Below are 13,414 nucleotides of genomic sequence, written 5' to 3'. Positions count from 1 at the left end.
GGGATTAGTAACAGAATAAAACAACAATAACGATACTATACTGAGTCGATGTGCTGGGGGTACGAGGTAATTGAGGTAATATTATGTACATGTAGGTAGGGGTAAAAGTGACTTGGCAATCAGGATAGATAATAAACAGAGTAGCAGCAGACTACTGTGTGTGTGTGTGTGTGTGTGTGTGTGTGTGTGTGTGTGTGTGTGTGTGTGTGTGTGTGTGTGTGTGTGTGTGCGTGCGTGCGTGCGTGCGTGCGTGCGTGCGTGCGTGCGTGCGTGCGTGCGTGCGTGCGTGCGTGTGGCGTCAATATGCAGAGTCCAGTGAGTGTGCATAGAGTCAGTGCAAATAAAAAGGGGGTTAATGCAGATGTGGGTGTGTGTGTGGCTGTGTGAAATGCATGCATGTGAGCTTGTGTGTTTTCACGTGTGCTTTTGTCTATGTTTGTACAGTACTTTGATAGTACTTTGACCACCAACATGTAAAGTTCATATGAGCATGTCAAATTGGGTATCAAATGAAAGCTGTTTCTAATTTTATTTTTTTAATTATTAAGGCAAATGTAAAAAATATATATATATATATAGAATTTTCCATCCTAGAAATGAAGAATAAGCAAGAGCTTTGATTTCTGGTCAAACAGATGAAAAGGGGTCTTAGAACACATCTTCCAGGAAAATCATCTTTCAGAAAAACCAATCATAGACGTCTATGTTTCACAAGTTTGGAAAGCACAGTAGAGTACAGTACAGTAGAGTACAATACAGTACAGTACAGTAGAGCACAGTAGAGTACAGTATTGTAAAGAAAATAAAAGTACAGTATAGTTCAGTACAGTAAAAACAAGTAGTGTATAGTTTAGTACTATCTTGTACTGTACAGTAGAATAAGAGTGGAGTAGAATTCAGTACAATACACAGTAGAGCACACTAGAGTTGAGTACAATAAAGTACTGTGCTGTACTGAACAATACTCTACTTTACTGTACTGAACTCTACTGCACGAGAGAGAGATAGAGTGAGAGAGTGAGAGAGCGAGAGAGTGAGAGAGCGAGAGAGAGAGAGAGCGAGAGAGAGAGAGCGAGAGAGCGAGAGAGCAAGGGAGCAAGAGAGAGAGCAGTTCAGCCCTGGCTGTGCATCTCATTCTCTCTCTGGAGGAAGAGGTAGCTACTCTGTTGACTTTTCATTAAACCTGTGAAGGTAAGCTCTGGGTAGTATAGCACAAGACTTTGTTGCGATATAAACTGTTTGGTGGAAACAATGATGGCTGGAGAAGTAGGGTGAACTGAAGTTAACAATGCTGCTACACAATACAATTACCATAACACCAGTTGGGGGCTTCCTCAAGGAAAGCTGGACTGAATGAAAATATTGGCAGTAGAATGGCCTTACTAAAGAGCTCAGTGAATTTCAACATGGCACCGTCATAGGATGCCACCTTCCCAACAAGTCGGTTCATCAAATTTCTGCCCTAATAGAGGTGCCCCGGTCAACTGGAAATGTTGTTATTTGGAAGTGGAAATGTCTAGGAGCTAAGTGGTGAGTTCCAAACTTTCTCTGGAGGCAAAGTCAGCACAAGAACTGTTCGTTGGGAGCTTCATGAAATGGGTTTCCATGGCCGAGCAGACACAGACAAGCCTAAGATCACCATGTGCACTGCCAAGCGTCAGTTGGAATGGTGTAAAGCTCACCACTATTGGAATCTGGGTCCGTGGTAACGCGTTCTCTGGAGTGATGAATCACGCTTCACAATCTGGCAGTCAGATGGACGGCTCTGGGTTTGGCGGACGCCAGGAGAGCGCTACCTGCCCCAATGCATAGGGCCATCTGTAAAGTTTGGTAGAGGAGGAATGATGGTCTGAGGCTGTTTTTCATGGTTCGGCTTAGGCCCCTTAGTTCCAGTGAATAATGTGATTTTGTGATTTTAACATTACAGCATGCAATGACATTCTTGACGATTCTGTTCTTCCAACTTTGTGTCAACAGTTTGGGTAAGGCCCTTTCCTGTTTCAGCATGACAATGCCCCCGTGCACAAAGCGAGGTCCATACAGAAATGGTTTGTCGAGATCGGTGTGGAAGAACTTGACTGGCCTGCACAGAGCCCTGTCCTCAACTCCATCAAAAACCTTTGGGTTGAATTGGAACGCAGACTGTGAGCCAGGCCTAATCGCCCAACGTCAGTGCCTGACCTTTACCTCAATCATGACTAGGTCGGTTAGTGGAAATAAAAGTATAGGGTTTGTCGCTGGCAATACAGTACATATAGAAAGAAAAGTAGATTAAAAACGTATTGGTTTGAAAGATGTACGAGAGACATAGAAATCTCTGTGTGATGTCATGTCATACAGTTTACCAGGAACCTCTCCAGAGTTTTTACAGGACTTGTTTTTAAAAGATAGCTATCATTCATCATCTTAAATGGTTTTGACCTCCCCCAGGTCCTCACTAATTCCTACTGCGCAATGTTCCATTTGCTTTTCTATGTTCCTTCATAAACAACTGGATTTTTGTGGGACATTGACAACTGGAGTTCCATCAGACATGTCATGAGTCTTCCCATTGGGCACAGAAGACAATCTAACGTTAAGTTTACGTTGATTCAACCAGTGTGTGCCCAGTGGGTTGCTCTTTTGTGGTGATGATAGCTAGTTTGATATTCCAAAGGTCTTGATTATCTCTTTAGTTAATTTAACCAGGAGTTCTGTACTGCAGGGCACTTTTGTACTGTTTCAAGGGTGCCTTTTGTTCTGTGGTGAGAAGTACTGTTGGCCATTAGTGAGAGAGAGTCTGTTTTGGTTTGTAACATAATATATATATAATTTGCCAGTTAGCAGAAGTTTTTATCCAGAGTGACATACAGTCATGCATGCATTTTAAGTATGGGTCCCAGGAATCAAACCCACTATCCTGGCATTACAAGTGCCATGGTCTACCAACTGAGCTACAGAGGTCATGGTACTAAATTACCTATAATCCTGTAGTAAGTCAGGACTGTTGGGGAGCAAGAACCCCTTATTTGTTGTTATCAGACATACTGCGCTGTTTGATTGGAAGGGCTGTTAACATTCTCTGGAGTGAAGAAAGAGAATAGCAGGATGACTCTATGTGGCGCAATGCTGCTCGCTGCTTCCCTCTGTAGATGTAGGTTTCCCCAGCCAGACACTTACTCAATCATTCACACACACACACACACACACACACACACACACACACACACACACACACACACACACACACACACACACACACACACACACACACACACACACACACACACACACACACACACACACACACACACACACACACACACACACACATAAAACCAAAAGGCAAATGAAAGAGCTCGTGCAGTCTTAAATCCCAGTAGATGTTTGGAGAATGTTTTCTCAATACAGCGACATTGTAAACCTATTTTTCAAGGAACTCAAAAGACAGATGTTTAATATCGTGTCAACTGTGTCAAATGTGGTTTGTGAAATGCTGGTTTGTGAAACCATCTTGTATTGGATAAATTAATCTCTGTGTATCACATGTGTTGAGTCATAACAGTGCTGGGCCAAAAGTCAAAATAATTTGTTATCATCGGTGCCCATTGGGACTTCGTCAATGACAGAGCAAGCTGTCTCTTCGCAAGCAGTAGGGTTATGCGATGCATTTATAGTGTGTGTGTGACATATGTGACGTGTCCCCTCTCACCAGAGGTCCATTATTCTGACTTTAGAACAGTGACATCAGGTCTTTGAGCAGGACACAGACATATCGCCCTCTTACAGGAACCTACTGGGGCCCACAGACTGCTGCCATGGACAAGCTGCTGTGGTTACCATGGCGACGCAGTCCGAATGTGTCCTGCTGTGTTAGTGAAGGAATTCCTGATGTGCTCTGGTGTATTGTCTGAGAGGTAGGGCGAGCCTAAAGCTTTAGTCATTATCACACTAAGGCTTCATCTGTAGCCCACACTCACCATACACATACATGCATGCAGGCATGCACTCACGCATGCACACACACCATCCAAGACCATATCAAAATACTGTCAGGACAGCGTAGCCTGTTAAGTTCCACAGCGACTCAGTGCCTCAGTGCTGTGTTGAAACGTGCAGTAAAAGGATGGCTGTGGGGAAATTGGTGCTGTGATTTCAATTAGATCATTTAACAAGACATAACAGCTAATATCGCTTCCCTGCTGTTTTGTTTGCATAGAGTAACTACAGTGCATTACAGTAGTGTAGCATAGCCTACCAGGGGAAAGAAGGCAGAGTCAGGTAAGTCTGTACCGCACCCTGTTAGATGTGGGGTAGAAGAGCTAACCAGTCATAATGTGGCACATCCAAACCCCAATGTTGTTGGCTGGCTCTGGGCAACTCTGCAGCCTGTGTGTCTACTGGCAGTGTCTCACACACACACATGTGGACACACACACACACACATGTGGACACACACACGCACACTTTTTTTCCTGGGCTTCAATCCCTTTCGCCACCACCGCCACAGAGGGAGAATTAGAGTATTGGGCACGTTCTTGTTTGGAAGGAATGTGTGTGTTTGGAAGCGGAACTGGCAACTGTACCCAGAGGGTCGTTCTCGTGTGGCTACACCGAGGACACAGCTTGTTGACTTTGGCTGCTGTGGCCATGCTCTGCGCTGGGCTCACAGTAAAGGTGGAAAATAATATTATTCCATGTATAATAAAACATGTAGCTTTCGGCTCTCGGTTGTTCCAACTACCACAATTAATGGAATATACCATCTTTTTTGTTTGGAGAATAGGGGGCATCTTAAGTTATTATTTTTGACACAATTTGTAGCGCTTTCTAATCCAATGTTTCAGTTAAAAGATCCAAATAAAACAAATATAATGTCAAACTTCTAATAATAAAAAATAAAAGAAAAACAGAAACTGTTGAAAAGAATGCTGCTGACAATTACAGATCCACTGTTTGATGAGAATTCAAAGAATGTCTGGAGATTCACCCAGGTGTAACACCTTAATGAGCTTGGCTTTAGTAGTCTAGCCAGTAGACACATGCTGCAGATTGGCACCTTTGATCATGCCTTTGATCGCTTGCAGTGTCTGTCTGTCTCCAACAAGATCACACTACCTGCTGCACAACTATTTTGTTTCAGTTTTCTATGAGCTCTTACACTCTGTGTTGTTTTTTTATTTAGCTTTTTATCTCTCTTGAGTTCTCTCTTAGCTTAAGCTCACAGTTGCCGGGCTTTGGGAGTGTAGGGTTCAAAAATCATTTGCTCTGCTGTGCTTTGTCTCCAGAAGATCATTTTCCCAAGCTCTCACCTCGCACCAGCCCTCTGGAAGAAGCCAGGGAATTATAAAAATTCGGTTCTGCACAGGCGTGCGGAGTGGGAATGGGATGGGAACAGGAATTCTGCTGGGAATTCTCAGGCAGAACCCCAGAAATGTGGGCGAAATTTGTCAGTGAGCTCATCTGAGGGAGACTGTGGCAAGGAGGAGAACTGATCCTGGACCAGAGAACAAGTGAAGAGGTTCCAATGCACCATATACACTGTTGAAGGGATATGCAGGACTATATCAGGTCTAATTGATTGGCCGTAGTGAGAACTAGCAGCAAGGGGTTTATGTCGGTAATGTTCTACTTTCAAAGTAACACAACTCATTTCAAGAGACAACAGTTCATTGTTAATAAAAACTTGTTTTTACATCAGCTGTTTGATCTTGGGTTAGAGTATTGAATAGCACATTTCCTTTGTGGAGCAGTTGGGTCTTCCAACAATAGGTACTAGCATTATCTGAAATAGAAGACAAGTTTCTCACTCCTCTCATTGTGGTTGAGGGCAGGTGAAACCTCATCTAGCTTCATCGGGTGTGTGAGTTGCATATGTTTTTACCTGTTGCTGCATAGCGTATCCCACCCCTTGCGAAACCTATATCCACAGCCTCAGCTCCACACAGGAAACTCACAGCCAGGAGCACTTCCATAACTTCCAACGCTGCTTTTATTTGGCAAGCCCTTTAGTTAATTACCTGACTGTCACTGGGTGATTTTTTATTTTTTTACAGCCCTGTGAACTTTGCACTTTCACTTACATTATAGCTTGATGTATCCACAGCAAAGCACTCTGTTGCGCAATACTTTCTGATTGATGTTGTGTATCTAGAAAAGAGAACTCTTGAGTAAGTCTGATGCAGTGAACACAAGAGCAGGATTGGATTAACTAATGCTGCATCAGACAAAGTTGTAGCTTTATTAAGAAGGCCCTGCAGGTTTGGATCAGCTTATGCATGCCGAAGTTGTAGCTTGATGTATTTAGAAATAAATCTCGACTCCACTAACGAACGATAGAGTTGTAGGCGTAGGCTATTCAGTAGAGCAAGGTTGGATCATTTAATATAGGCCAGAGCCTGCTTTACAAGCGCCTTCGTAGCGTTTAGATCATCGTCAAAACCTCTTCTAACAATGTATCTTTAGTAGCCGGGTTGTTTCCCAGAGTCTTCGTTAGTAACTTGGCGCTTAAAAACCTTCGCACTCTTAGAAAAAAGGGTTCCAAAATTGTTCTTTGGCTGTCCCCATAGTAGAACCCGTTTTGGTTCTACATAATACCCTCTGTAGAAATGGTTTTACATGGAACCCAAAAGGGTTGTACCTAGAACCAAAAACAGTTCTACCTGCAAACAAAAAGGGTTCTTCAAAGGGTTCTCCTATGGAGACAGATTATGAACCAATCAATCAAATCAATCAAATGTATTTATAAAGCACTTTTTACATTACAGTCACAAAGTACTTATACAGAAACTCAGTCTAAAACCCCAAAGAGCAAGCAATGCAGATGTAGAAGCACAAGGTTTTAGATAGCACCTCTTTTTCTAAGAGTATATCTGTCTGACTGACTGCCGATTACTTCAGAACGAAGTTGACTACACATACAGTTGAAGTCGGAAGTTAACATGCACTTAGGTTGGAGTCATTTAAAATTTCAACCACTCCACAAATGTATTGTTAACAAACTATAGTTTTGGCAAGTCAGGTAGGACATATACTTTGTATATACCTTCAAACTCAGTGCCTCTTTGCTTGACATCATGGGAAAATCTAAAGAAATCAGCCAAGACCTCAGAAACAAAATTGTAAACCTCCACAAGTCTGGTTCATCCTTTGTAAGCAATTCTAAAACGACTGAAGGTACCACATTCATCTGTACAAAATAGTGCGCAAGTATAAACACCATGGGACCAAGCAGCCGTCATACCACTCAGGAAGGAGATGCGTTCTGTTTCCTAGAAATGAACGTACTTTGGTGCGAAAAGTGCAAATCAATCCCAGAACAACAGCAAAGGACCTTGTGAAGATGCTGGCGGAAGCAGGTACAAAAGTATCTATATCCAATGTTAAACGAGTCCTATATCGACATAACCTGAAAGGCCGTTCAGCAAGGAAGAAGCCACTGCTCCAAAACCACCATAAAATAAAGCCAGACTACGGTTTGTAACTGCACATGGGGACAAAGATCGTACTTTTTGGAGAAATGTCCTCTGGTCTGATGAAACAAAAATAGAACTGTTTGGCCATAATGACCATCGTTATGTTTGGAGGAAAAAGAGGGAAGGCGTACAAGCCGAAGAACACCATCCCAATCGTGAAGCACAGGAGTGGCAGCATCATGTTGTGGGGGTGCCTTGCTGCAGGAGGGACTGGTGCACTTCACAAAATATATGGAATCATGGGGCAAGAAGATTTTGTGGATACATTGAAGCAACATCTCAAGACATCAGGAAGTTAAAGCTTGGACGCAAATGGCTCTTTCAAATGGACAATGACCCCAAGCATACTTGCTAAATGGCTTAAGGACAACAAAGTCAAGGTTTTGGAGTGGCTATCACAAAGCCCTGACATCAAATCTATAGAAAATGTGTGGGCAGAAATGAAAAAGCGTGTGCGAGCACGGAGGCCTTACAAACCTGACTCGGGTTAGATCAGCTCTGTCAGGAGGAATGGGCCAAAATTCACCAAACTTATTGTGGGAAGCTTGTGGAAGGCTGCCCAAAATGTTTGACCCAAGTTAAACAATTTAAAGGCAGTGCTACCAAATACTAATTGAGTGTATGTGAACTTCTGATCCACTGGGAATGTGATGAAAGAAATTAAAGCTGAAATTAATCATTCTCTCTGCTATTATTCTGGCATCTCATATTCTTAAAGTAAAGTGGTGATCTTAACTGACCTAAGACAGGGAATTTGTACTCTGATTAAATGTCAGGAATTGTGAAAAACTGAGTTTAAATGTATTTGACTAAGGTGTATGTAAACCTTTGACTTCAACTGTACAAGTTGTCAAAGTATTTGCAATCATTACCAAAAAGGATAAAAGAAAGGATACAATTATGCTTCAAATGAAAACCGAAATGACTGCATTTATATATACACAGGCAACATGGGCCTATATAGCCTATTTCAATCACATTGAAATACACTTTGTGTTCAATCAATTGAGTTCTAGTTTGCGACTAGGCCTGTCATCTTTGCCTCAATGTCTTTCATGATCAAATCAAATGTTATTGGTCACATACACATAGTTAGCAGCTGTTATTGCGAGTGTAGCGAAATGCTTATGCTTCTAGATCCGACAGTGCAGCAGTATCTAACAGATAATAACAGGTCAACAATTCCACAACAAAACCTAATACGGTACACAATCTAGTAAAGGAATGGGATAAGAAAATATAAAATAAATGGATGAGCAGTGACAGAGCGGCTAAGATGCAATAGATAGTATAGAATAGATAGTGAAGGATACAGTATACAGTATATACATATGACATGAGTAATGCAAGATATGTAAACATTCTTAAAGTGCCGTTATTAAAGTGACTAGTGTTCCATTTATTAAAGTGGCCAATGATATCAAGTCTGTAAGTAGGCAGCTGCCTCTCTGTGCAAGTGATGGCTGTTTAACAATCTGATGGCTTTGAGATAGAAGCTATTTTTCAATCTGTCAGTCCCAGCTTTGATGCACCTGTACTGACCTCGCCTTCTGGATGGAAGCGGGGTGAACAGGCAGTGGCTCGGGTGGTTATTGTTCTTGATGATTTTTTTTGCCTTCCTGTGACAACGGTAGGTGTCCTGGAGGGCAGGTAGTTTTCCCCCGGTGATGCGTTGTGCCGACCGCACCACCCTCTGGAGAGACCTGCGGTTGTGGGCGGTGCAGTTGCCAGACCAGGTGGTAAAACAGCCCGATTGGATGCTCTCAATTGTGCACCTGTAAAAGTTAGTGAAGGTTTTTGAATTCAAGCCATGTTTTTTAAGCCTCCTGAGGTTTAAGAGGTTGTTGCGCCTTCACCACACTGTCTGTGTGGGTGGACCATTTCAGTTTGTCTGTGATATGTACACAGAGGAACTTAAAACTTTCCACCTTCTCCACTGCTGTCCCATCAATGTGGATAGGGGGGGTGCTCCCTTTGCTATTTACTGAAGTCCACGATCATCTCTTCTATTTTGCTGACATTGAGTGAGAGGTTATTTTCCTGACACCACACTCCGAGAGCCCTCACCTCCTCCCTCGTAGGCTGTCTCATCGTGGTTGGTAATCAAGCCTACCACTGTGGTGTCATCTGCAAACTTGATGATTGAGTTGGAGGCGTGCGAGGCCACGCAGTCATGGGTGAACAGAGAGTACAGGAGGAGGATGAGAACGCACCCTTGTGGGGCCCCAGTGTTGAGGATCAGCGGAGTGGAGATGTTGTTTCCTACCTTCATCACCTGGGGGCGGCCTGTCAGGAAGTCCAGGACTCAATTGCACAGGGTGGGGTTGAGACCCAGCTTAATGATGAGTTTGGAGGGTAATATACTATTGAATGCTGAGGTGTAGTCAATGAACATCATTCTTACATAGGTATTGCTCTTGTCCAGATGGGATAGGGCAGTGTGCAGTGGAATGGTGATTGCATCGTCTGTGGACCTATTGGGGAGGTAAGCGAATTTGAAGTGGGTCTAGGGTGACAGGTAGGGTGGAGTGAGTGCTACGGCGCGATAGTCATTTAGCTCAGTTACCTTTGCTTTCTTGGGAATGATGGTGGCCATTTTGAAGCATGTGGGGAAAGGCTGGGACATGGATTGATTGAATATGTCCGTAAACACCAGCCAGCCAGCTGGTCTGCGCATGCTCTGAGGACGCGGTGGGGATGCCGTCTGGACCGGCAGCCTTGCGAGGGTCAACATGTGTAAATGTTTTACTCACGTCGGCCACAGAGAAGGAGTGCCCACCGTCTTTGGTAGTGGGTCAGTGGCACTGTATTATCCTCAAAACGGGCAAAGAAGGTGTTTGTTTGTCTGGAAGCAAGACGTCGATGTCCGCGACAGGGCTGGTTTTCTGTTTGTAATCCGTGATTGTCTGTAGACCCTACCACATACTGTATACATCTCATGTTTGAGCCGTTGAATTGCGACTCCACTTGGACTCAATACTGACACTTTGCTTGTTTGATTGCCTTATGGAGGGAATAACTACACTGTTTGTATTCAGCCATATTCCCAGTTGTCTTGCCATGATTAAATGCAGTGGAACGTGCTTTCAGTTTAACACGAATGCTGCCATCCATCCACAGTTTCTAGTTAGGGAAGGTTTTAATAGTCACAGTGGGTACATCATCTCCTATAGACTTCCTTATAAACTCGCTCACCGAGTCAGCATATACTTCATTGTTATTCTCTGAGGCTACCCTGAACACATCCCAGTCCACGTGATCGAAACAATCTTGAAGCGTGGAATCCGATTGGTCAGACCAGCATTGGATAGACCTAAGCGCGGCGCTTCCTGTTTTAGTTTCTGCCTATATTAAGGGAGCAACAAGATGGAGTCATGATCAGATTTGCCAAAAAGAGGGCGGGGGAGGGCCTTGTATGCATCGTGGAAGTTAGAGTGTGTTACTCGCTCGTGTACTGCATTCAATATGCTGATAGAATTTAGGGAGCCTTGTTCTCAAATTAGTTCTCAAATTGAAATCCCCAGCTACAATAAATGCAGCCTCGGGATATATGGTTTCCAGTTTGTATAAAGTCCAGTGAAGTTCCCTGAGGGCCATCTTTGTCTTAGTTTGATGGTGGATATACATTGCTGTGACAATAACCGAGGAGAGTTCTCTTAGGAGATAATACGGTAGTCATTTGATTGTGAGGAATTCTAGGTCAGGTGAACAAAAGGACTTCAGTTTCTGTATGTTGTTACGATTACACCATCGTAACAATCATCGTCGTTAATCATGAAACATATACTCCCACCCTTCTTACCGGAGAGCTGTATATTCTGATTTTTGTCTTAGCGAAGATTTTATTTTTTTGCTGAATTCCTGGGGGCAAAAAAAATCCCTTCCTGGCCAGTTTTGGCCTGCGGGCTGCCTGTTTTCAACCCTTGCTCTAGAAGCTGATCTATCATCAGTATTGTGGAATAATTCTAATGATAAGGTAAGATTTGAATAGAGAAAGCTGACCCGAGAGCAGCGCTGCTTTTCTTTCGATCCTATCACATACATCGTCTAACAACGCACTTAGCGAACATTCTTTCTATGTGCTTGTTTGGGAAACACTCTAAACACGCTCTGGTACATTATAACCCTTACATTACATTGCAACTGGGAAACGAGGGCCAGATTTGTAGCTAGCTAGATGTACTCAGTAGAGCAGGCTTTGGGATTGGCTGGCATTGGTTGTGGTCAGTGGAGCCAGGGGGGTAATTGATAGCAGATTGGGATGAGTGAGGAGCAGCAACATGCAGGAGTCTCTGCCTGCAAGGAGGAGGGGAATACAGGCCTGTAGAGGAGGGGATGGAGGGAGTGTGTAGGAGTGTGATCCAGATGGGTTGAATAGGGATCGTTTACTTCTCTGCTTCTCTCTCTCACCAATTCATCTTCCTCTCCTTCTCTTGTTTTCTCTTCCATTCTCTTGCTATTCTCTGTTCTGTCTCTTTTCCCTTGTTCTGTTCCTCTTGTTTACCTCTCCTCTTCTCCTCTGCTCTCAAGGTTACTCTTTCCATTTGGGATGGGGTTTGAAATAATTTCACTATTCGAAAAGTATAATAAATTTTTGTCTGATATCTGGATATTCGAAATAGACGTGTTTTTAATAAACATAGCTAAGTTTTTAACCTGAGCGCTGCTGCACAAGGGAGAGGCTGGTGCTCTATCGCTGCAGCTGGCGGTGGTTATATAGGGTGGTGTGTGTAGTGAGCAGACGGAGGGAGAACCAAGACTAGCTAACTTGTATCCACCACAATGTTATTTGTCATCTCATATAGCATTGCCTGTCTTAACTGGAGTACACTAGAGAGGCTAGCTAACCAACTATAGCTAGTTAGGCTAAATGAGGCCACATGCTGTGCTTTCTCCCCAAACCCATTCAGTTCATTTGTCACGTGTGCGAATACAACAGGTGTAGTACAGTGAAATGCTTACTTACTGGCTCTAACCAATAGTGCAAAAAAAGGTATTAGGTGAACAATAGGTAGGTAAAGAAATAAAACAACAGTAAAAAGACTATATACAGTAGCGAGGCTACAAACGTAGGCTACATACACACACCGGTTAGTCAGGCTGATTGAGGTAGTATGTACATGTAGATATGGTTAAAGTGACTATGCATATATGATGAACAGAGAGTTGCAGTAGCATAGAAGAGGGATTGGCGGGTGGTGGGTGGCGGGACACAATGCAGATAGCCCGGTTAGCCAATGTGCAGGAGCACTGGTTAGTCGGCCCAACTGAGGTAGTATGTACATGAATGTCTTATGGCTTGGGTGTAAAAACTGTTGAGAAGCCTTTTTGTTCTAGACTTGGCACTCTGGTACCGCTTGCCATGTGGTAGTAGAGAGAAAAGTCTACGACTGGGATGGCTGGGGTCTTTGACAATTTTTAGGGGCCTTCCTCTGACACCGCCTGGTGTAGAGGTCCTGGATGGCAGGCAGCATTGGCCCGGGGGCCGTATGTACTACCCTCTCGATGTTGCAGCTGTTGAACCTTTTGAGGATCTCAGGACCCATGCCAAATATATTTTGTTTCCTGAGGGGGAATAGGCTTTCTCCTGCCCTCTTCACGACTGTCTTGGTGTGTTTGGACCATTCTAGTTTGTTGTTGATGTGGACACAAAGAAACTTGAAGCTCTCAACCTGCTCCACTACAGCCCCATTGATGAGAATGGGGGTGTGCTCGGTCCTCCTTTTCCTGTAGTCCACAATCATCTCCTTACTCTTGTAAGGAGGGATATCCCTCTTGTATGTTGAGGGATAGGTTGTTATTCTGGCACCACCCGGCCAGGTCTCTGACCTCCTCCCTGTAAGCTGTCTCGTTGTTGTTGGTGATCACTGTTGTGTCATCTGCAAACTTAATAATGGTGTTGGAGTCATGCCTGGCCATATGCCTGGCCATATGCAGTCGTGAGTGAACTGGGAGTACAG

General features: G+C 43.7%; 1 protein-coding gene across 1 annotated transcript in view; it reads left to right on the top strand.

The window, feature by feature from the left end:
• Window positions 1-13,414, top strand: part of LOC124037403 (DENN domain-containing protein 2A-like) — a 67,103-nt gene that overhangs the window by 582 nt on the left and 53,107 nt on the right. The window lies entirely within an intron of this gene.

The sequence above is a fragment of the Oncorhynchus gorbuscha genome, linkage group LG06 (assembly GCF_021184085.1).
Source record: "Oncorhynchus gorbuscha isolate QuinsamMale2020 ecotype Even-year linkage group LG06, OgorEven_v1.0, whole genome shotgun sequence".
Lineage (NCBI taxonomy): Eukaryota > Metazoa > Chordata > Actinopteri > Salmoniformes > Salmonidae > Oncorhynchus > Oncorhynchus gorbuscha.
This window is presented reverse-complemented; position numbering and strand designations above follow the sequence as displayed.